This window comes from Macaca nemestrina, chromosome 17 (genome assembly GCF_043159975.1).
Source record: "Macaca nemestrina isolate mMacNem1 chromosome 17, mMacNem.hap1, whole genome shotgun sequence".
Lineage (NCBI taxonomy): Eukaryota > Metazoa > Chordata > Mammalia > Primates > Cercopithecidae > Macaca > Macaca nemestrina.
In genome coordinates this window covers 45,417,092-45,441,990 of record NC_092141.1, presented here as the reverse complement: position 1 = coordinate 45,441,990, position 24,899 = coordinate 45,417,092, and the positions used below count along the sequence as shown (strand labels likewise).

General features: G+C 41.2%; 1 long non-coding RNA gene and 1 other non-coding gene across 4 annotated transcripts in view; one reads left to right on the top strand and one right to left on the bottom strand.

Annotated features, from left to right (window-relative positions):
• LOC139359579 (uncharacterized) overlaps nt 1-24,282 on the bottom strand; it is an 87,522-nt gene extending 63,240 nt beyond the window's left edge. For all 3 annotated transcript variants that reach the window (XR_011615656.1, XR_011615655.1, XR_011615657.1), the window contains exons 1-2: nt 24,192-24,282; nt 23,851-23,925 (exon numbers count right to left, since the gene is read on the bottom strand). This is a non-coding gene — a long non-coding RNA (uncharacterized lncRNA). The remainder of the gene's footprint in view (nt 1-23,850; nt 23,926-24,191) is intronic.
• Nucleotides 10,475-10,581, top strand: LOC139359697 (U6 spliceosomal RNA). The gene has a single exon (XR_011616055.1). It is a non-coding gene; the product is annotated as a U6 spliceosomal RNA (small nuclear RNA).
• Nucleotides 24,283-24,899: the final 617 nt, after the last annotated feature.

Below are 24,899 nucleotides of genomic sequence, written 5' to 3'. Positions count from 1 at the left end.
AGCTTTTGAGAAAACTCAAAATGCATTCATGACATAAACCCTCAGGAAGCGAGGGCTAGACCTTACTCAACTGTGTATTCTCCATGGCATGGCATGACTATTCCTCTTGGGGTCTGTGACTATAACTATCTTTTCAATGGGAGTCATGTGGGCTTCTGTTGGCCTTGTCATATCTAAACAGTAATAAAACCTATATTTGAAAACAATCTGATAAAGTCCATCAATAAAATCCCTACAGCTGACTTATAATTAATGGTGTGACACTGAATGCTCCCCTCGAAGAATGAAAACAAGATTAAGTCCATTCTGTAAGGGAAGAGAAGAAAAGGAATTACAACGGGAAAAAAGAGAGGAAACTGTGTTTTATGACAATCATTTATTAGAAAATCTAAGAAATCTACCTAAAAAACTAGTAGAATTAATAGGACTTAAGTAAGGTTGTAAGAAACAGGTCAATATACAAAAATTCAATTTCCAAACAAAAATTAGAAAATGTTATAGTACTTTATAATTCCTGAAAAATGTATTTAATATTTTAAAATACAACTAGCATCAAAAAAGGACCAAATACTTAAAAATAAAAATAATTTTAGGCCAGGCGTGGTGACTCATGCCTGTAATCCCAGCACTTTGGGAGGCTGAAGCAAGCAGATCATTTGAGGTCAGGAGTTGACCAGCCTAGCCAACATGGTGAAACCCATCTCTACTAAAATTATAAAAATTAGCTGGGCTTAGTGGTACATGCCTGTAATCCCAGCTGCTTGGGAGGCTGAGGCAGGAGAATTGTTTGAACCCAGGAGATGGAGTGAGCCAAGACTGTGCCACTGCACTCCATTTAGGCGACAGAGTGAGACTCCGTCTCAAAAAAAGGAAAAAAAATAAGTAATTTTAAAAACAGACCAAAGGCTAAAAGCAACAAACGACCGCTCAGGCATAACAAAAAAGACCTAATAAATGGAGAGATATACTATACTAATGATTAAGACTCAATGGTTGTCAAGATGTCAGTTCTCCTTAAACTGATCAGCAGATTCAAGACAATTACAATCATGATTCCATCAGCCTTTTTTGGAGAAGAGAGAAAAGAGATTATTAAAATTGATATGGAAATGTGAAGGACGTAGAATATGCAGAACTTTGAAAAAGAAGAAAAAGGTTTAAGGACTTGCAATTCTGATTTCAAGACAATATAAAGTTACAAAATAATCAGAATACTCTAACAGAGCTAGACAGATTTCTGGAGCAGAAGGAAGATTTCTGAAAGAGATCCCACTTATGCAGCCACAGGATGTTCTCAAAGCAACCCACAAGAAAAGGAGACTCTTTTCAACAAATGGTGAAAAACAACTGGACAGCCATATGCAAAAAACTCAAACCTACAAAAATAACTGCAGATGCATCACAGAGCTAATATAAATTAGCGAAAGCAAAACCTTTAGAGGAAATCAAGGAAACTACCTTCAAGATGTCGAGGTTAGGCAAAAGTGTCTTAGCTCACAGCAAGCAGTAACTACAAAAGAAAACACTGATAAATTAAATTTATCAGATATAAATATTTCTGCTCAACAAAAAGTACAGTTAAAATAAATAGGTAAACCACATAGACTTGGGGAAAGTATTTACAAAACATTTATCTAACAAAGGATGAGTATTTAGGACATATAAACACCTTCTGCAACTCAAATAGATGAAAAAAAGAAAACAAAGAACACTAAAGGCTGAATGAACAAACTCATCACCAATGAGAGCACACAAATCATCAACACACGAGCTAAAACGTGCTCAATATCACCAGTTCTCATGAAAATGTAAATTGAAACCACAATGATATCACTTCTGGTCAAGACGCCGTGAATAAGGGGACCAGATTTACCCTCCTTGTGTGAAATAATAAAAATCTAATAAAATGAATGAAACAACAACACTGAAGATACTGGACAAGTAACAAAAGACAGTGATCCCTGGAAGACAAAAACAAATGGGCTGCACGCGTGCCCAGCTTACTGCCTCGAGAGAGTTTCCAGGTCGTGGAACAGGGAGGAGGAACCCAGGCAGAGCATGTGGTCTCCCCAAGTTGAGGAAATGAAGCTGGAAGTCCAAGGAGACCAAGGTGCCTAGAGCTCACAAGGGAGACCAGCACTGAGTAGAGAGTTGGAGAGAGAGAGAGAAATGAAGAGATCTACAAAGGCTAACCCTAGAACTTTTGGTTGAATGACAAATCAGCACTTGCAATGTAAAGGAACTATCCAAGGGCAAGGTGAGAAATCACCAAAAGAATTAGAGGTAATAGCATCCAGAACTGACATAAGAATATGAATGGTACCTGTACTCAAAATCCAAAAGGAAATGATGTGATGTAATTTATATCACATTGGAGATATGACATCGGAGTACTAGGAAAGAAAAGTCTTCAGAAGGAGGAAAAAATTAACCCTAAACATAGCCCTGGTCCAATCAAAGAAAACATAAAAGACCCAACAGAAAGAAACTGTTTTCAAGCAACTGTGGTTTTCAATACCACAGAACAAAGTCCACAAATATATATATATATATATATATATATATATATATATATATATATATATATATATATATTTTTTTTTGAGACGGAGTCTCGCTCTGTCACCCAGGCTGGAGTGCAGTGGCCGGATCTCAGCTCACTGCAAGCTCCGCCTCCCGGGTTCACGCCATTCTCCTGCCTCAGCCTCCCGAGTAGCTGGGACTACAGGCGCCTGCCACCTCGCCCGGCTAAGTTTTTTGTATTTTTAGTAGAGACGGGGTTTCACTGTGTTAGCCAGGATGGTCTCGATCTCCTGACCTCGTGATCCGCCCGTCTCGGCCTCCCAAAGTGCTGGGATTACAGGCTTGAGCCACCGCGCCCGGCCAGTCCACAAATATTTTTAAAAGACAAACAAAACTAGAGAAACGAGAAAACAAGGTAAAATTCCCACTGGTTAAAAAGTCAATCAAAATTTGTAAGACTTACACAGAAGCAGGAAATTACACCCCACAATGAAACAAAAAACAAACCAATTTTGAAATGAAACAGAAAATAGAATTAGTACACAAGTCCTTTAAAACAATTATGATGCTATTTCATGCGATCATAAGGCTAGAAGAAACAAACATATTAGGTAAAAATCTGAAATATTTTTAAAATTTGAACTTCTAAAGATGAAAAATTACAAAGTCTAAGATGAAAAATACACTTTGAAATTTACAACACGTGAAACCAAACTTACTAACCTAAATGAAACACAGAAAAAAAAACCACTAAAAAATGTAATACGTGATAATTGAAATAACTTCAAGAGGCCAAACATACTTGTAGCCAGAACCACAAAACAGGAGATAATATAGAAAAAAAAATCTTTAGAAATCATGGCCAAAAACTTTCACATGTTTGATGGAAATTATAAGCATATATAACATGGCACTCTATTAATCAACTATCAGTCACTAGAAACATGAAGAAAAGTGGCTGAGTGCAGTGGCTCATGCCTGTAATCCCAGCACTTTGGGAGGCCGAGGTGGGAAAATCTCTTTAGGCCAGGAGTTTGAGACCAGTGTGGGCAACATTGCAGAACACCGTCTCTTTAAAAAAACAAAAACAAAAACAAAAACAAAAAAAAACACACACACACAAACACACACACACACACACACACATACACACACGAAACATGGCCTGGCTCTGTGGCTCACACTTGCTGTAATCCCAGCACTTTGGGAGGCCAAGGCCAGCAGATTACCTGAGGTCAGGAGTTCGAGACCAGCCTGACCAACATGGACAAACCCTGTCTCTACTAAAAATACAAAATTAGATGGGCATGGTGGTACATGCCTGTAATCCCAGCTACCGGGGAAACTGAGGCAGGAGAATTGCTTGAACCAGGGAGACGGAGATTGTGGTGAGCCGAGATTGTGCCACTGCACTCCAGCCTGGGCAACAAGAGGGAAACTCCGTCTCAAAAAAAACCAAAAAACAAAAAACCACACACACAAAAATTAGCCACGGGTAGTGGCACACACCTATGGTCCTTCTAGCTAAGGCAGGAGGAGGTTGAGGCCATAGTGAGCCATGATTGTGACACTGCACTCCAGCCCAGGCGATAGAGTAAAAGCCCATCTCTAAAAAATAAGGTAAACCATGACCAAAACAACTAAAATCAGAAATGAAAATTCTAATGCAGCCAAAGAAAAAGATCATATTACACACTACAAAATCAAAAGAAAGTTGAAATCGTTATAATACTATCATGTAAAGTAGACAAAAATAAAAATTTTATCAGGAAAAAAGAGCATCATTTTATATACATTAAGGGTTTAATTCGTCAAGAACACACGCAAATCCTAAACATTTATTTACCTATTAATAACAGGGCTTCAAAATAAATAAAGCAAAAATGGAAGAACTGTAAGAAGAAATGAAAGAATCTACAATTATATTTTAAAATTTCAGCAAACCTCTCTATGTGATAGAACCAGGTCAGGCGTGGTGAATCACACCTGTTATCCCTGAACTTTGGGAGCCCGAGACAGGATTGCTTGAGCACAGGAGTTCAAGACCCACCTGAGCAACACAGGGAGACCCTGTCTCTACAAAAAGATTTTAAAAAACTAAGTGGGTGGGCCGGGCGTGTTGGCTCACACCTGTAGTCCCAGCACTTTGGGAGCCTGAGGCAGGCGGATCACCTGAGGTCAAGAATTTGAGTCCAGCATGGCCAAAATGGTGAAACCCCGTCTCTACTAAAAATACAAAAATTAGCTGGGCGTGGTGGCATACAACAGTAATCCTAGCTACTCGGGAGGCTGAGGTAGGGGAATCACTTGAACCCAGGAGGCGGAGGTTGCAGTGAGCAGAGATTGCGCCATTGCACTCCAGCCTGGGTGACAGAGTGAGATTCCATCTCAAAAAAAAAAAAAAAAAATTTTGCTAGGTGTGGTAGCATATGCCTGTAGACCCAGCTACTGGGGAGGCTGAGGTTGGAGGATCACTTGAGCCCAGGGGGTGGAGGCTCAGTGAGCTATGATTGTGCATGTCACTGCACTCCAGTCTAGGTGACAGAGCGACATCACGTTCAAAGAAAAGGAATGATAATAATAATAATAGGACCAGTAGACAGAGAATCAGTAAGGATACAGAAGCTTGAATAACACCATTAACCAAACTGACGTAACTATAGAATACTCTGCACAAACTACCAGAATACAAATTCTGTTCAAGTGCATTTGGAACACTTACGAGATACACTATATTCGAACCAGAAAAACAACTCCTGGTAAATTTAAAAGGTTTCAGGTCTTTTCACGAGTTTTTTTCTTAACCACTGTGTTATTAATTTATAAATCAGTGACAGAAAAAAAAATCAATAAGACAACCCCAATATTTGGAATCAAAACATACTTTTAAAACAACCAATGGGGACCAGGAGCAGTGGTTCATGCCTGTAATTCCAGCACTTTAGGAGGTCAAGGCAGGTGGATCATAAGGTCAGGAGTTCAAGACCAGTGTGGCCAAGATGGGGAAACCTCGTCTCTACTAAAAATACAAAAGTTAGCGGGGCATGGTAGCAGCCACCTGTAACCATAGCTACTCAGGAGGCTTAGGCAGAGAACTGCTTGAACCGGGGAGGTGGCGGTTGCAGTGAGCCAAGATCGCGCGGCTGCACTCCAGCCTGAGCGACAGAGCAAGAATCTGTCTCAAAATATAAAATTAATTAATTAATTAATTAATTAATTAAATAACATAACCAACGGGTTAAAAAAAGACAAAAATATCAAGTATTTTTAAGACGGTTAAAGCAGTAATTGAAAGAAAAATTCATACAATTACACGACTATATTAGAAAAGAAACAAATCAGTGATTTCATCTTTTCCTTAAGAAACTAGAAGAGCAAAAGAAAGAAAGAACGAGCAGAAGTCAATGAAACAGAAACAGAAAAATAGGGCACACTCAATGAAATCAAAGGTTAGACTTGCACTTCTGGGAGGATGGAACGTACATACTTTTCCCTATTCCTCCCACTAAGTATAAATTTAAAAAGTGAATATTTTAAATGAAACGAATATTCTCTGAAAAGTGGAGAGAAGGCAAATTAGTTCAGGATCACAAGACACAAGGCACAGTATAGCAGTAAATTCCCTGGGTATTCTTCTTGACTAATGTATCCTACTCCTGAAATGCAAGAAGTGAGTACATCAGGAACACCGATGGGCACAGACCAATACAATTCCCAACAGGGCCGGGCACGGTGGCTCACGCCTATAATCCCAGCACTTCGGGAGGCCGAGGCGGGTGGATCACCTGAGGTCAGGAGTTGGAGGCCAGCCTGGCCAACATGGCAAAACCCCGTCTCCACTAAAAATAAAAGTTAGCCGGGCGTGTTGGCCGGCGCCTATAATCCCAGCTGCTCCGGAGGCTGAGGCACGAGAACCGCTTGAACTCGGGAGGCGGAGGTTGCGGTGAGCAGAGATCGCGCCGCTGCACTCCAGTCTGGGTGATAGAGAGAGACTGTCTCCAAAAAAAAAAAAAAAAGAAGCCCCAACAAAGGCCTTCTCTCTCCGGACCAAATTACCAGTAAAGTGGGATGTTCCCCAGAAAGAAAACTTTTGAAGAAGAACTGCTCTAATCCAGCATAACACCACAGAAAACCTAGCCCCACCCATACCAGCAATGATCGCATGGGAACCTAGATATCCACCCTCGTGAGACTGTCATGAAAACAACCCTAGATTCCCACCAGGTGGTGTCAGAGCAAATTAAGCAGGGCACTGGAACTTTCATTCCAAATGGCTAGTTAATGAGCATCCCCTCCCCACCGTGTCAGTGGAGAAACGTGGGGAAGCCTGGCCTTCACTACTATCTGCGAGTAATAGGGCATCCCTCCCTGTTCCCACTGGAGCGGTAGCAGAGAAGACCTAGGAGAGAGTCAGAACTTTCACCTACACACAGTAACAAATGAGGCCACACCCACCACGGAGATCAGGTGGGAGCCACAACTCCCACCTCTGCAAAGAACTGAAAGGGAGGCCGGCCACGGTGGCTCACGCCTGTAATCCCAGCACTTTGGGAGGCCGCGGCGGGAGGATCACGAGGTCAGGAGATGGAGACCATCCTGGCTAACACAGTGAAACCCCATCTCTACGAAAAATACAAAAAAATTAGCTGGGCGTGGCGGCGGGCGCCTGTAGTCCCAGCTACGCCAGAAGCTGAGGCAGGAGAAAGGCGTGAACCCAGGAGGGGAGCCTGCAGTGAGCCCAGATCGCGCCACTGCACTCCATGCTGGGTGACAGAGCGAGACTCCGTCTCAAAAATAATTAAAAAAAAAAAAGGGAACTAAAAGGGAATTTACTTCAAATATCAACATAGACAAGGTAGAGAACCTGAACTTCATCCCCAACCTGGCTTAACACTCTGCTCCTGTTAGATCAGTGTAAGAGAACACTAGTTAAAACAGTTGTTTAAGCCGCATAGTCTCATGAGAACACAAAAATGCGCAGGTTTCAATCAAAAGTTATTTGTGATACCAAAAAGATACCAAGAATTGGGAAGATTTCAAACTGAATGGAAAAAGGCAATAAACAAATGCAAACATTGATATATCTTACATCTAATATCTCACAGATACATCAGGATTAACTGAAACAAACCTTTTTTTGTTTATTCGTGGTTGTTTTTTGTTTTTTGAGATGGAGTCTCGCTCTGCTGCCCAAGCTGGAGTGCACTGGCATTATCTCAGCTCATCTCCCAAGTTCAAGCCATTCTCCTGTCTCAGCCTCCTGAGTAGCAGGGATTACAGGTGCTGCCATCATGTCTGGCTAATTTTTGTGTTTTTAGTAGAGGCGGGGTTTTGCCATGTTGGCCAGGCTGGCTTCATACCCTGACCCCAGGTGACTAACCCATCTTGGCCTCCCAAAAAAAATGTTTCGGCCGGACACGGTGGCTCATGCCTGTAATCCCATCACTTTGGGAGGCCGAGGTGGGTGAATTACCTCAGGTCAGGAGTTTGAGAACAGCCTGAGTAACATGGACAGACTCCGTCTCTACTAAAATTAGCTGGTGTGGTGGCGCATGCCTGTAATCCCAGCTACTTAGGAGGCTGAGGCAGGAGAATTCCTTGAACCTGGGAGGCGGAGGTTGCGGTGAGCCAAGATCGCGCCATTGTACTTCAGCCTGGGCAACAAGAGCAAAACTTTGTCTCAAAAGAAGAAGAAAAACAATTTCAGTGGAACAAATATCCAAACAATATCAACGAACTAAAATAAACAGATACAAAACACAATAAAGAAAAATGGTTTTGTGATAGTGAATTGGGATAGAAAAAAAAATACAACAAGAAAAATGGAATTCCAAAAATGTTCAAGTAACCCAAAAGAAAGCAGGAAAAAGAACAATCAAAAAACAAAAAAAAACTTAAACGAGGCATGGTGGCTGAAGCCTGTAATTGTAGCACTTTGGGAGGCCATGGTGGGTGAATCATCTAAGGCCAGGAATTCAAGACCAGCCTGGCCAACGTGGTGAAACCCCATCTCTGCTAAAAATATAAAAATTAGCTGGGCGTGGTGGCACATGCCTGTAATCCCAGCTACTTGGGAGACTGAGGCACAAGAACTGCTTGAACCTGGGAGGCAGAGGTTGCAGTAGGCCAAGATTGAGCCACTACCCTCCAGCCTAGGCAAGAGTAACACTTTGTCCCCGCCCCAACCCCCCCAAAAAAAGGGACTCTGACAACATCTGTAACTATGTAAATGACCCAAATACCTAAATACAGCAAATAAAAGACAAAAACTGGCCAGGTGCAGTGGCTCATGACCATAATCCCAGCACTTGGGGAGGCCGAGGAGAGCAGATCATTTGAGGTTCGGTGTTCGAGACCAGCCTGGCCAACATGGTGCAAAACTATCTCTACTAAAAATACAAAAAAAAAAAAAAAAAAAAAAAAAAAATTTAGCCAGGCGTGGTGGTAGGCACCTGTAATAGCTACTCTGGAGGCTGAGGCAGGAGAATCATTTGAACCCACTAGGTGGAGGTTGCAGTGAGCCAAGATCATACCATGGCACTCCACCCTGAGTCACAGAGCGACACTCTGTCTCAAAAAATAAAAGACAAAGATTGACAAACTGGATTTTAAAAACTAACCTAAAGCCAAGCATGGTGGCTCACGCCTGTAATGCCAGCACTTTGGGAGGCCATGACAGGAGGGTCTCTTGAGCCCAGGAGTTCAAGACCAGGCTGGGCAACATAACAAGACCTGGTCCCTACAAATAATAAAAAAATTAGTCAGGTGTGATGGTGCACATGTGTGGTCCCAATTACTTGGGAGGCTGAGGTGGGGGAATTGTTTGAGCCCAGGAGGTCCAGGCTGCAGTAAACCACGATTGTGCCACTGCAGTCCAGCCTGGGTGACAGAGCAAGACCATGTCTCAAAAAAAAAAAAAAAAAAAAAAATGGCCAGGCACGGTGGCTCACACCTGTAATCCCAGCACTTTGGGAGGCTGAGGAAGGCAGATCACGAGGTCAAGTGTTCGAGACCAGCTTGGTCAACATAGTGAAACCCCATCTCTATTAAAAATATAAAAAAAAACCAGGCATGGTGGCGTGCACCTGTAATCCCAGCTACTCGGGAGGCTGAGGCAGGAGAATCACTTCAACCCAGGAGGCAGAGGTTGCAGTGAACCAAGATGATGCCATTGCTCTCCAGCCCAGGTGACGGTGCAAGATTCCATCTCAAAAAAAAAAAAAAAGAAAAATAAATAAAACATAACCTAACACTATTTTGTGTACAAGAAATTTACTTTGAATATAACAATCTAAGCAGGTTGAAAGCAAAGAAAAAATTAAAAACGTATATGATGCAAACATTAATTAAAGAAATGCTGGATATCAATATCAGAAACAGTATACTTCAGAGCAAACAAAAAGTACTAGAGACTAAGAAGGAAATTATTTATTGAGAGAAGGGTCAATCCACCAAAAGGACATAACATTCCTGAATGTGTATGCACCAAAAAACAGGACTACAAAATATGTGAAAGAAAACCTGATGGAACAGAATGGAGAAATGCATAAATCCACTAGAGAGACTTCAATATTTCCCTGTAACAACTGTTAAAACTACACATATATTCACAGCAAGAATATTTAATTCAACCCCATGAACTAACTGCATCCATGGATATTAACAGAACATTGCACCCACCAAGAGTAGAATACTTTTTTTTTTCTGACAGTCTCACTCTGTCGCTCAGGCTGGAGTACAGTGGTGCGATCTCAGCTCACTGCAACCTCTGCTTCCTGGGTTCAAGCAATTCTCCCGCCTCAACCTCCCAAGTAGCTGAGACTACAGGCATGTGCCACCATGCCCGGCTAATGTTTGTATTTTTTTAAGTAGAGATGGGGAGACTCCGTATCAAAAAAAGAAAAAGAAAATAGCCAAAAGTGATGAACAGCAGATATATAAAGGTACTAGTTTGCTTGTCGCAGCAGCACATATACCAAAATTGAATCAATACAGAGAAGATTAGCATGTTCCCTGCACAGTGATGACATGCAAATTCTTAAAGTGTTCTGTATTTTTTTTTTTAAAGATACCAAATAAGCACCTGAAAAGATGGTCAATATCATTAGCCACTAAGTAAATACATATTAAAAACACAATGAGGCATGTGTAGTGGCCTGTAATCCCAGCACTTTAGGAGACCAGTCTGGAGCATGGCTTGAGCTCAGAAGTTCAAAATCGGCCTGAGCAACATAGCAAGACCCCATCTCCTCAGAAACGTATTTTAAAAACACTGGCTGGGTGTAGTGGCACACACCCAGAGTCCCAGCTACTCAGAGGGTTAAGGTGGTAATGAGCCATGATCACAACATTGCCCTTCAAAGCCTAGGTAACAAAGCAAGACCCTGTCTCAAAAATAATAATAATACACACAGTGAGATCACTACCCACCTATCAAAATTACTAAATGAAGACCTATGTTCACATGAAAACCTGTGTAATTTTTTTTTTTTTTTTTTTTTTTTGAGACGGAGTCTCGCTCTGTCACCCAGGCTGGAGTGCAGTGGCGCGATCTCGGCTCACTGCAAGCTCCGCCTCCCGGGCTCCCTCCATTCTCCTGGCTCAACCTCCAGAGTAGCCGGGACTACAGGCGCCCACAACCGCGCCCGGCTAATTTTTTGTATTTTTAGTAGAGACGGGGTTTCACCGTGGTCTCGATCTCCTGACCTTGTGATCCGCCCGCCTCGGCCTCCCAAAGTGCTGGGATTACAGGCGTGAGCCACCGCGCCCGGCTGTAACAGTTTTATTCACAATAACCTACAAGTGGAAATAACTGAGATTATCTTTCAGCAAATAAGTAATTAAACAAAATGCAGTATAACTGTAACAAACATTAAGCAACAACCTGGAGGAATCTCCGAGGAATTAAACCTAGTGTAAAAAACGCAATCCCAGAAAGTTACATGTTGTTTTGTTTTGGTTTTAGACCGAGTCTCACTCTGTCACCCAGGGTGCAGTGCAGAGGCACAATCTCAGCTCACTGCAACCTCTGCCTCTTGGATTCAAGCAATTCTCATGTTTCAGCCTCCCAAGCAGCTGGGATGTCAGGTGAGCGCCACCACAGCTGGCTAATTTTTGTATTTTCAGTAGAGACAGGGTTTCACCATGTTGGCCAGGCTGGTTTCGAACTCCTGACCTCAAGTGACCCACCCACCTCAGCCTCCCAATATGCTGGGATTACAGGCCTAAGCCATGCACCTGGCCTCTGGAAAATTACAACTTCTATTATCCCGTGTATATAACATCCTTGAGATAACAAAATTACCAAAATGAAGAATACATTAGTGGTTATGACTAAGTCTGGCAGCAGGAGGAAAGCAGGCGTGGCTATAAAAGCACAACAGGAAGGGAGAGGATTCTGGGAAGATGGTGCAATAAGAAGCACCAGGAACCTGAGGTCGGGTGTTCAAGACCAGCCTGACCAACATGGAGAAACCTCGTCTCTACCAAAAATACCAAATTAGCTGGGTGTGGTGGCGCATGCCTGTAATCTCAGCTACTAGGGAGGCTGAGGAAGGAGAATCACTTGAACCCAGGAGGCAGAGGTTGCAGTGAGCCAAAATCAGGCCGCTACACTCCAACCTGAGCAACAAGAGTGAAACTCCACCTCAAAATAAATAAATAAATAAATAAATAAATAAATAAATAAATAAATAAAAAACAGTGTTGTATTGGCAGAAACACAGAGCACTGAAAGAGAACAGAGAGTTCAGAAATAAACTCTCGCTTATATGGTGAAGTGATTTTCAAAAAAGTGTCAGGATCATTCAGTGGGAAAGAGTCTTTTCAACAAATAATGCTGGGAAAACTGGATTATCTACATGCAAAAGAATGTAGGTGGACACTTACCTTACACCACACACAAAAATTGATTCAAAATGGATCAAAGATCTAAACATAAGAGCTACAACTGGGCCAGACATGGTGGGTCACACCTGTAATCCCAGCACTTTCGGAGGTCGAGGTGGGTGGATCACGAGGTCAGGTCATCAAGACCATCCTGGCTAACACAGTGAAACCCCGTCTCTACTAAAACTACAAAAAAAACTAGCTGGGCGTGGTGGCGGGCGCCTGTAGTACCAGCTACTCAGGAGGCTGAGGCCGGAGAATGGCGTGAACCCGGGAGGCAGAGCTTGCAGTGAGCTGAGATCGCACCACTGCACTCCAGCCTGGGTGACAGAGAGAGACTCCGTCTCAAAAAAATAATAATAAAAAAATAAAAATAAAAATAAAAATGTCAACAAAGTTGCTCAACTATAACAGAAAAAGAAAGCTTACAAGAGAATGTAGAGCTCATAGTTTCTACTTAGTGTTCGTTAGATAAATGCTTTAAATGGACTGAAAATCCTGAAACACTGCTTGAATCATAAAGAATCTATGAAATATTATGGAAGCATTTTCTAGCTTGTTTCTGAAACCTCTGGAAACTACCCCCTCATGTATCAATACAAGCTAACCTGCTTTACAGAAATAAAAAGGAAATTATGACTGGGCGCGGTGGCTCATGTCTAAAATCCCATCACTTTGGGAGGTCGAGGCTGGCAGATCATGAGGTCAGGAGTTCGAAGCCAGCCTGGCCAGTATGGTGAAACCCCCTCTCTACTAAAAATACAAAAATTAGGCAGGCATAGTGGCGCACACCTGTAATCCCAGCTCCTTGGGAGGCTGAGGCAGGAGAATAACTTGAACCTCAGAGGCGGAGATTACAGTGCGCCAAGATCGCACCACTGCACTCAGCCTGGGACCGAGCGAGACTCTGTCTCAAAAAAAAAAAAAAAAAAAGAAAAAGAAAAAGAAAAAAAACCCAAAACTATACATTTTATTACATGTATACATTTGTCTTTCATATACTTGTAACTCAGAAAATCATGCTTTCAGAAATTGAAATACAATAATATTAGCAATCATAACATTCATTCATAACTGTACAGAATAAACTGGCCAGATGCTGTCTCTTACACCCTAGAACCCAGGTTCTGGTCAAGGCTTCTCTTGGTTGTATGAACTCACCTCATGCACCTGTCATAAGGCTCAAAAGAGATACAGTAAACAAAGCGTCCTGTAAACTGTATAAGCCTGTAGATATGTGGTTCATCTTAATCCAGGCACTTTAACGACTGACAGCTGCCCCCCAGAATCTCTTTTCTCGATTCTTAAAATAAATAACTTATATTTCCAAGTCCGGTTCAAAAGTGATATTCTTAGAAGCCTCCGCATCGCACCTGTCCATCAGGCGGAACGAATCCATCTCCACTCTAGTATTATGCTCTCATAACTCTTGGCCCTTCACCAGTTCATTCAAGGGTATAAAGAGCAATTAAAATATGTCAGGCATCATGCTATGCACTGGAGAAAAAAATCTTAAATGTGTAAAGCTTACAAAGTTTTTCACACACATTATCTCATTTCGTACTTTAAAAAATATCCCATAGGATCATAATGGTTTGTTTACAATTTCTCTCACCAGAATGAATTCCCAGGGGGTAGAGACTAAGTGTGATTCACCTTTGACTCCCCAGAGTCTAGTGCAGTGTCTGGCACCCAGAAGGCACCCAATTAGTGTTTGATAAATAAATGAAAAAGGAGTAACAGACACTAGTTCGATTACTAAAATATCCATCAGGGTTAACACTGAAATAATCTTCCACAAAGTTTCCACAGGGGAAAGGGGAAAAATACATTATATTACACAAACGCATCTGGGGAGTGAAAATTCCTCCCTCCGGCAGAGCATGTCCAACTCAAGTTTAACTGTGTAACAAAGGCACGTAGCAACTGAAGATGGATTTGACTTTACTACGGGACTAACAAGCTCTAAGTGAAGAACAATGAGTTCTGTATAAAAGCTCCTATGTAGATCATTCTGCTTGATAAACCTGGACATTATTACACAAATATTAAAAAAAACCTTAAACTAAAGGGCTTCTGCACAGCCAAAAAACTATCATCAGAGTGAACAGGCAACCAATAGAATGGGAGAAAACGTTCGCAATCTATCCATCTGACAAACGTCTAATATCCAGAATCCTCAAGGAATTTCAACAAATTTACAAGAAAGAAAAACCCAACAAAAAGAGGGTGAAAGATATGAACAGACACTTCTCAAAAGAAGATATTTATGCGGTCAACAAACACATGAAAAAAAGCTCATCATCACTGCTCATTAGAGAAATGCAAATCAAAACCACAATGAGATACCATCTCATGCCAGTTAGAATGGGGATCATTAATAAGTCAGGAAACAACAGATGCTGGAAAGGATGTGGAGATACAGGCACGCTTTTACACCATTGGTGGGAATGTAAATGAGTTCAATCATTGTGGAAGACAGTGTGGCGATTCCTCACAGTGACCACTTTAAATCTTATTTTACATGTAATAAAACCATTTTCTCTTTACATGAATCAAATAAAGTCTCCTAAAGCAAACACTTAGGCCTCCATTTATTTCCCACTTTTGGCACAAAATTGGGTTTTCACTGTAACTGTGGTGTGCTAAGTGCATGGTTAAGCCAGTGTCAGCGTCATCTTCCTGTAAATTACAGATGCCGTCTGTGAGCAGGTCTCCTGCGGACTCATGGATGTTGTATTTTGAAATCTGCTTTAGAGGATATTTTAAGACTTTTAGAACCAGAAACACCATTTGACCCAGCAGTCCCATTACTAGGTATATGCCCAAAGAATTGTAAATCATTCTACTATAAGGACACATGTACACATGTGTTTATTGCAGCACTATTTACAATACCAAAACTTGGAACCAACCCAAATGCCCATGAAGGATAGACTGGATAAAGAAAATGTGGCACATGTACACCATGGAATACTAGGCAGCCGTAAAAAGGAATGAGTTCATCTCATTTTCGGGGACATGGATGAAGCTGGAAACCATCATCTCGGCAAACTAACACAGGAACAGAAAACCAAACACCGCATGTTCTCACTCATGAGTGGGAGTTGAACAATGAGAACACATGGACACAGGGAGGGAAACATCACACACCAGGGCCTCTCAGGGGACGGCAGGCAAGGGGAGGGATAGCATTAGGACAAATAATGCATGCGGGGCTTAAAACCTAGATGGCAGGTTGATAGGTGCAGCAAACCACCATGGCACATGTATACCTGTGTAACAAACCTGCATGTTCTGCACATGTATCCCAGAATTTAAACTATAATTTTAAAAAATTTTGAAAATAAAAAAAATAAAATAAAGTCTTGTTTCAGGATAATTTTAATTTGCGTTGCCACCCCTTTCAACATGGCAGACAATTGTACCATCTGAACCAAATGGAGCCTTGACATGAAATCTGAAAATACCCCATGAATGGAGTGATAGACATAAAGTGAAATAATCCAATGCTACCAGTTCTCATAAGCTCAAAATGCAATTCTCTACTGTACAAAAATCCCTGGAATAGGTGAGAGATACACTTCAAGATCTTTGCATATTCCAAAGTTTACGGCTATCGCTATGACACAGAGCTTCTTCCGTAAACTTCTCATGTTTCCACCGAAGAGCACTGTGTCTGGGGCTACTTCACTGTCACTAACTGCACAATGGTGTTTTCTCCTTGGTGTAATATTTCACAACAAGACAGAGAATATGTATGTGTGTATGTGAATCATTCATGCTAGTTACCACATAAATAACAACAAGCAGCAAATATGAAGATAAAAGTAACGTTGAAGTATAAATGCTGCTGTCCAGATGGGTGAGGCTTACTCATCCGCCAAGCGATGTCCTCGGCCCAATACAGCGAGTTTTGATAGACAGGGACAGGTGACATTCGTCTATCTAGTCCTACATGCCATTTTGGCATTGAAGGTTTCCACAGGGCTGGAGTCACTTAGCTCTAGGTGCACAATTCTAATGTATGAGTATACTTTTCTATTCTAAATCCACAGAGGGCAAAATAGCTCAGTGTAATGTTAGAATTCGTCTACTACATACCAAGCACTGGAATAGGTAAACATTTTACATATATCCTCTCTAATCTTTGCAACATTCCCCAAAGTAAGGGTTATTTTACCCACTTAAAAGTCACTGGATGCCGGGCATGGTGGCTCAAGCCTGTCTGTAATCCCAGCACTTTGGGAGGCTGAGGAGGGCGGATCGCGAGGTCAGGAGATCAAGATCACCCTGGCTAACACGGTGAAACCCCGTCTCTACTAAAAATACAAAAATGAATTAGCCAGGCATGATGGCGGGCGCCTGTAGTCCCAGCTACTCGGGAGGCTGAGGCAGGAGAATGGCTTGAACCCGAGGGGCAGAGCTTGCAGGGAGCCGAGATCGCGCGGCTGCACTCCAGCCCGGATGGCAGAGGGAGACTCCATCTCAAAAAGTAAAAACAAAATAAATAAAACTAACTGGAAAGTCAGAGGATTTAAGTCCACTGCCCCCAAAATCTACAGCACACACCAGGATATGAACCCAAATCTCTCTGGCTTCAAAACCCTGCCCTAATCATTTCACTATATCACCAATCCAAGGAAGAACTTAAGGTATGTTAGTCAGATAAAAGTGGCAAATTAGACTGAGGGCGGTGGCTCACGCCTGTAATCCCAGCACTTAGGAAGGCGGAGGCGGGCAGATCACGAGGTCAGGAGATGGAGACCATCCTAGCTAACATGGTGAAGCCCCAACTCTACTAAAAAAAATACAAAAAATTAGTCAGTGTGGTGACACATGCCTATAGTCCCAGCTACTCAGGAGGCTGAGTCAGGAGAATCACTTGAACCCGAGAGGCAGAGGTTGCAGTGAGCCGAGATCATGCCACTGCACTCCAGCCTGGGTGACACAGCGAGACTCCATCTCAAAAAAAAAAAAAAAAAAGGGGGGGGCAAATTAATGGGAGGAAAATATTAAAAGTTAACCCTACAAACCAAGAAATCTATTTATGATTATGTTTTTTGTAGGAGACCGAGTCTTGCTATATTGTTCAGGCTAGTCTCAAAGTCCTGACCTCAAGCAATCCTCCCGACTCGGCCTCCTGAGTAGTGGGGATTACAGGCATTACAGGCATGAGCCAATGCCCCCAGCAAGAAGTCTATATGTTCTTATCACGCATGTGACTAAACAAAATTATATGTAAGAAACTGACAAATCGTGGTAATATTTTAAATATTATGACTACACTGAAACCCTGCCAGAGGTATTTTTAAAATGTCAAGGCTTTTTTTTTTTTCCCCAGACAGAGTCTCCCTCTGTTGCACAGGCTGGAGTGCAGTGGTGTGATATCTTGGCTCACTGCAACCTCTGACTCCCGGGTTCAAGCGATTCTCCTGACTCAGCCTCCCAAGTAGCTGGGATTGCAGGCACGTGCCACCACACCTGGCTAATTTTTGTATTTTTAATAGAGATGGGGTTTCACTGTGTTGGTAAGGCTGGTCTCGAACTCCTGACCTCGTGATCTGCCCACCTCGGCATCCCCAAGTGCTGAGATTACAGGCGTGAGCCACCGCACCCATCCAAAATGTCAAGGATTTTTACGCTGATGTGCTTAATGTGCCCAATCTGTAATTCTAGTTGTGATCAATGACATGCCCATAAATCAGAGGGTACTTCTATGAAACAATCACAGCCTGCAAGTATGGATAAAACGCCTCAGCTTTACCTTTTAGATGGTTCTAGACAGTTTCAGAATTCATGCCTCTTTCTTCAACTCTCTCATTAATTTTATTACCCTTGGCAGTAAAATAATCTTACCAATTGCTTTCCCTATGAAATTGTGAATGCAAATTCCCATTTCTCTTTGCTAGGTCTTGTTAGCTGCCATCTCTGGGAAGGAGAGAGTGTTTTCATAGACAGGCATATCAAGGACAAATAATGGAGCTGAAATACAAGGGTGAATAGCAAATAAACTGCATCTTATGAAGTAATTCCAACTAATTTCTGCCTGGTACACTGTGTTTAAAAGGATTCCTAGGCCACATCTGGAGGGACCTGGGAAAAAAAACAAAAGAGAAGTAAGGAAGGTAAGTAGAGAACCAGTAAAGTGTTGTGCTACAGTAGCCTAGGGTTTCAGGAAAGGAGATTATAATATCAAGTCAGGCAGAGCAGCAGACAAACAGCACGAAGAAAAATGACGGTGAGACTTGGCATGCAGGAGATCACTCATGTGCCTATTGACAAGTTCAGTAGTGTTGTGAGGGAAGAAGTCAAGGGGCTAAAGCGGAAGTGAGTGCTGACACAGAGACAGCAGGTGTAAACCAGAGACAGAGCCAGCGTACCGGATGGCTGAAGTCAAATACTTACGTAGCAAATGGGGATAGAGACAAGCGTCCGATGGATGTATTGGCCTTCTCAGGACAAATATTCCATCCCCTAAAAACCATAGGAAATGGGTGAAGAAGGATACTCCTATAGGTCAATTTATGGAAGAGAGCAAAACCTTAACATTCTCAATGAAGTAGGAGCTAAGAACCTCAGTATCAGGTGAAGAGACAGGAAGGTCAAGAGGGGGAAGGAGATTGGGTAAAGATGTTGAAGAGAATGAGAGAACTAAACAGGGTTGGGCAAGGAAAAGGCATCAGGCAAAGCTGAGTACTTAGATGAGTTTGAAAAGATTTAGTAGTTACTTTAAAACAGGGTTCATCTGTATGACTAGTTGCTTTTTCTTTAGCCCTCAGATACAGAAGTAGAACAACAGACTGGATTGGGCTGGCATTTTACCAGGGTACAGCAGGAAGACGGGCACAGGAAAGGCCCAATGTTGGGAGGATTTCAGTTAATCTCCTGTGAGATCCAGGCGGGCTAGGGTAGCAGGGTAGGTTATAAGAAGAAAAATACAGACAAACTTGTGAGACTGCAGAGGCCTGGAAGGAGAAAATGTGTTGGGTGACAGTGAGATGCAGAAGATTTCTGAGGTGATACACCTGTAGATGAGAAGGTGGAGGTCCCAGCTCGGGTAAAGGGTGGCTGATCTACAGCTGGTGATGACCACTGGCATTAAAGGAATCCAGAAGAGACGAGGCTTTTTCTGTTTGTGTAAGTTATCTCCTTATTCTAGTTTCTCTTCACCCCTGAAAAACTCTGAAAGTTGTCAACTTAAGGTAAATTCAGAAGACCTATTTTATTCAAAATGATAAAATGCTTCTAGAGAAAAAGCATATTATGTCTGGTCAGATAATGCATGTATGACTTGCGACAAATCATAGCATTTCAGTGTTTGAGGTAATCTAGTCTGTCCTCTTTATTCCTTAACTCTCCATCTGTACAGACAGAAACAATATAATCAGCCACATATCTTGTATAAAATAAATATGAAGAGAGAAACAATGATAAAGGCAGAAGTTCTTGGGGTGAGGAGAAGAACTTTAAAATTAACTAGCTACAGCCGGGCGTGGTGGCTCAAGCCTGTAATCCCAGCACTTTGGGAGGCCGAGACGGGCGGATCACGAGGTCAGGAGATCGAGACCATCCTGGCTAACATGGTGAAACCCCGTCTCTACTAAAAAATACAAAAAACTAGCCGGGCGAGGTGGCGGGCGCCTGTAGTTCCAGCTACTTGGGAGGCTGAGACAGGAGAATGGCATGAACCCGGGAGGCGGAGCTTGCAGTGAGCTGAGATCCGGCCACTGCACTCCAGCCTGGGTGACAGAGCGAGACTCCGTCTCAAAAAAAAAAAAAAAAAAAAAATTAACTAGCTACTTCTTCAAGAAGAAAAATATCAGGGAGTACTGAAAGACAACAATTGTAGAAAGGAAGAGAAATTAACCGAAACAGCAACCAAAAAGTTTCTAAAAATGTATCAACAGGCCCGTGAAAAACAAATAGCTGCAAGCTTGACACTAATTCAAAGTCAGTATTTTCTTCTGACTGAGACTCAGGGAAAGCAAGCCAAAAATGAAAGTTATCTTATTCACCTTGTAGGAAAAGAAATTTCTGTCTTCCATAACACAACCTGCTAAAACCTACAAACATCCATTTTCAGATAAAAAGAGTATTAAGGAGAACTGGTAAAAACAATTCATTACAAAGTTAATTATCTCTCTCTCTCTCTCTTTGTCTCTCTCTCTCTCTGTGTGTGTGTGTGTGTGTGTGTTAAAGTCTGGCATTCATTTACAATAATTGATCTACTCTTTTTCCAAGCCAAAATATGTACTTTTGGAACAAGTAAAAATTTACATTATCATGAAAGAAGATTTATGATCCTACTGCAAAATATCAAACTTGGAAATTTGGCAATATTATAGAAAAAACTGCGAATGAGTGTGTTTTTTGATCCTGCAATTCTAATTTAGGAACTTATCAAAATAATGATGGATACACACAAAGGCTTTACTGTGTATAATAATAAAAACAGAAAATAATACAAAAGGCCACCATTAGGGAAGTGGTTACATAATTTATAGTTTCTCTGTATTATGCAATATATGCACCATATATATGTGTATACGTGTGTGTATATATATATATGCATATATATATACACATTTATGTTTTTTGAGACGGAGTCTTGCTCTGTCACCCAGGCTGGAGTGCAGTGGCCGGATCTCAGCTCACTGCAACCTCCGCCTCCCAGGTTTACCCCATTGTCCTGCCTCAGCCTTCCCAGTAGCTGGGACTACAGGCACCCGCCACCTCGCCTGGCTAGTTTTTTGTATTTTTTAGTAGAGATGGGATTTCACCGTGTTAGCCAGGATGGTCTCGATCTCCTGACCTCGTGATCTGCCCGTGTCGGCCTCCCAAAGTGCTGGGATTACAGGTGTCAGCCACCGCGCCCGGCCGATCTGGATTTCTTGACTTCATGATCTTCCCCCTTGGCCTCCCAAAGTGCTGGGATTACAGGCATGAGCCACCGTGCCCGGCCACACCATATGTTTAAAAACAACAACAACAAAAATCAGATTACCTGGGAAAAGGCTTGCAATCTACTGAAGAGTAAAAGATGTTAGAGAATTTGTAGTAATGTGTGATTTAAATTTTTCTTTTTGTGTTGTTGAACTATCTATGCTTTTTAAAATGAGCACTACGACAAAAGCACATTTAGAGCTTTTGTTATTTCAAAAAAGTTATTTCAAAAAAATCTTCCCACTTCTTCCTCAAAGCACTTAGCAAATGAAATACAGTAACATTGAAAAATTAGTTTTTCACATTACTTTGTAACCATACTTTACTAATAATTTTAATATTATCTTGCTACCTAGCAAGTATTTTTAATTTCAAAAAAATTGACTACAAAAAGCATTTGGAGGCTGGGCTGGTGGCTCACGCCTGTAATCCCATCACTTTGGGATGCTGAGGTGGGTGGATCACAAGGTCAGTAGTTTAAGACCAGCCTTGATAATATGGTGAAACCCCATCTCTACCAAAAATACAAAAATTAGCTGGGTATGGTGGCAGGCGTCTGTAGTCCAAGCTACTCGGGAAGCTGAGGCAGGAGAATTGCTTGAACCTGGGAGGCGGAGGTTGCAGTGAGCCTATATCGCACCACTGCACTCCAACCTGGGCAACAGAGCAAGACTGTCTCCAAAAAAGAAAAATAAGGAAAAAGAAAAAAATGTATTTGGAAGCTCGTGTACTCAATATTGAGAGCAATGACTAAGCCCTGGTTTTCACAATCAACAACTTCTCTAATTCATCAGACGCTCTCATTCCATTCAGTTTCATCCTATCTCAGTTTCTCTCTGTATAGATTTGGCACACACAAACTTCTTCACAAGAATGTTGAAAGAAATGTATATAAAATATATAATATATGTAAAGTGTATATATTGGAAGTATATATATATTGAAGCTCTCATTCCATTCAGTTTCATCCTATCTCAGTTTCTCACTGTATAGGTTTGGCACACACAAACTTCTTCACAAGAATGTTGAAAGAAATGTATATAAAGTATATAATATATATAAAGAATATTGTATGTAAAATTGTCTGAGACTTTATACTTTGATCTAAGATGGAAAAATACCTTTTGATTTCTGTCTTCTCAGCATGTTTATAGCCTAAACAAATTATTAAAGATGTGTATACTTGAATTGCTTCATTCTCCTGTAAAATGAATGATATTCAACTCCTCAAGGATTTACTTTGAATAATTAAAGCAAAGGCAAAACTTTCTGCAAAATTCATACAGAAGTTTTAATATGGGATGTGTTCTGAAGTCATGAAATAAATAATATTTGTGTGTATAATATAACTGGTAGACGCTTCTCAGCATCGAATCATTCTTGTCAAAGTCAACTACTGCATTTCTAACTGCGTCTTTTGAAGCAATAAATATAGAGATACTGATGCAACCTAATCTGTATTTTGTGCTACTAGAATATTCTATCCTCTAAATTACTGTGTTCCCCAAGAATAGATTAATATAATTTTGGATGCAACACAAAATTCTTTTCACAGTGGTCTTTGTCAAATACAAAGAGAACTACCAAAGCTATGAATACCACAAACTAAACATGCTCTAGAAGAGACTGCCCCCATGTTCGAACCAATAATGTCCAACAGATTCAGAAAACTAGTTTTAACGCTAGGAGCACCCAGGCTTCTAAAAAGCTCTGGATCCTTCTGTGTTTTGATTTCAACAGCTTATATTTAAAGTGGTGACTTTTAAAGAAAAGTAAATTGAAAGGTATGTTAAGCCCGTAAGACATGACTAATTTATGACATTCAGTAGCAAATATCAACATAATTCCTAACACTTAACTCTCACGGATACAAGCTGCTCAAGTGCTTATAGGCTAAGTCCACAGAGATAAGTCATTTTCTGATCCTTAGTTTCTACAACAAAACACAAAGTCAAGAGCAAAGAAACCTGTACATTTCAGAGAAAAGTAGAAAAACAAAGAAACAGACTATGGTGGCTTATTTTCAAAACTATATCTACTTCATCCAAGTATTTAAGTACTTTCTTCTGAAATCTTGAAAAATAAAACCTTTTTAGAATTTGATATATGACCTAATGTCTCTTTATATGGCTTCTTCATATATATGTGGTAACAGGCCATTCAAACATAAGTCATTATCAGCATGATTTTTTAACTAATAACCTGTAGTATTGGACAAAAGCTTTAGAGCAAGACTTGCTAAGGAAAAGAGCACATTAAGGCAATAAAAAACACGTTAAGGTAACAATTAAGTGATTAGCACAGGATCTTTTCTCATTATGGTCGGAAGAGTTGCAATTCCTTTTCGATGGAAAAGAGTCATTAGGAGAATAGAATGAATTAGCATGGATAAAGCACTTACTATAATAAACATCATAAAATGTTTGTTACATAAGTCAATGAATCAATAAACACGGAAAATCGCATCATGCACGTACATTCAATAATAGCTACTTTTGAAGGTGGTCATGTTCTTTCAAAAATAGCTCAGTTCGTCTGTTGTTTACTCCAGACCCACTTTTATATGACCTGGGACAAAAGAGAACATTTATAAACATTTTTGGCAGAGGATACAAAATCTGAGGAACTGAGTGACCCCAGTGATCTTGAAAGTAGATGCATGGAGTCTCTTCATAGTTTTGAATGAACAACAAAAGTGCATCATCCTACCCCCAAAAATGGAATCTAGTATAAACAGATAAGTATTAACGCCTCTCTATTTTAGGCCTAACAGTTTACTATGTTTTTCACAAAAATAACTCAACATTCAGAAACAAACAAACAAAATATCTTACTTTTACTTTCCTTTCCTTCTCTGCTATCTTCATTTTGTCCAAGCGGAAGTAAACCGTAGCACTGATTTAGTATGTAGCACATGGGGAGGGAAAGCCGTTGAAATGGAATGTTTTTCATAACAGTAATACATGCGGTCCACCAACGGAAACTTAAGGAAGCCAACAAATTTTTTTTTTTTTTTTTTTTTGAGACAGGGTCTCTTTGTCACTTAGGCTGGAGTGCAGTGGCACAGTCTCAGCTCACTGCAGCCTTCTCAACCTCCCAGGTTCATGTGATCCTCCTGCCTCAGGCCCGCAAGTAGCTGGGAGTACAGGAGCACGCCACCATGCCCAGCTAATTTTTGTATTTTTGGTAGACATGGGGTTTCGCCATGTTCCCCAGTCTGGTCTCGAACTCCTGAGATCAAGCAATCTGCTCGCCTCGGCCTCCCAGAGTACTAGGATTACAGTTGTGAACCACCATGCCTGGCTCCAAATTTTTAAAATTCAAGTTAACTGTAGAAATACTACAGTAAGACCAAAGAGAGTCATGCTGTTAAAATGGAAATACTGGCTGAGACGCAGGGCTACCGTGCAAAACACAGGAGAAAACACCACCGAGGAAGGCAGAATGATATAACCAAGAACACACTGGACTCGGGAGACTGATGACTTGGATTTAAATCTATACTCCATCCTTTCATAGCGGCTTCACCTTAGACAAGTGTG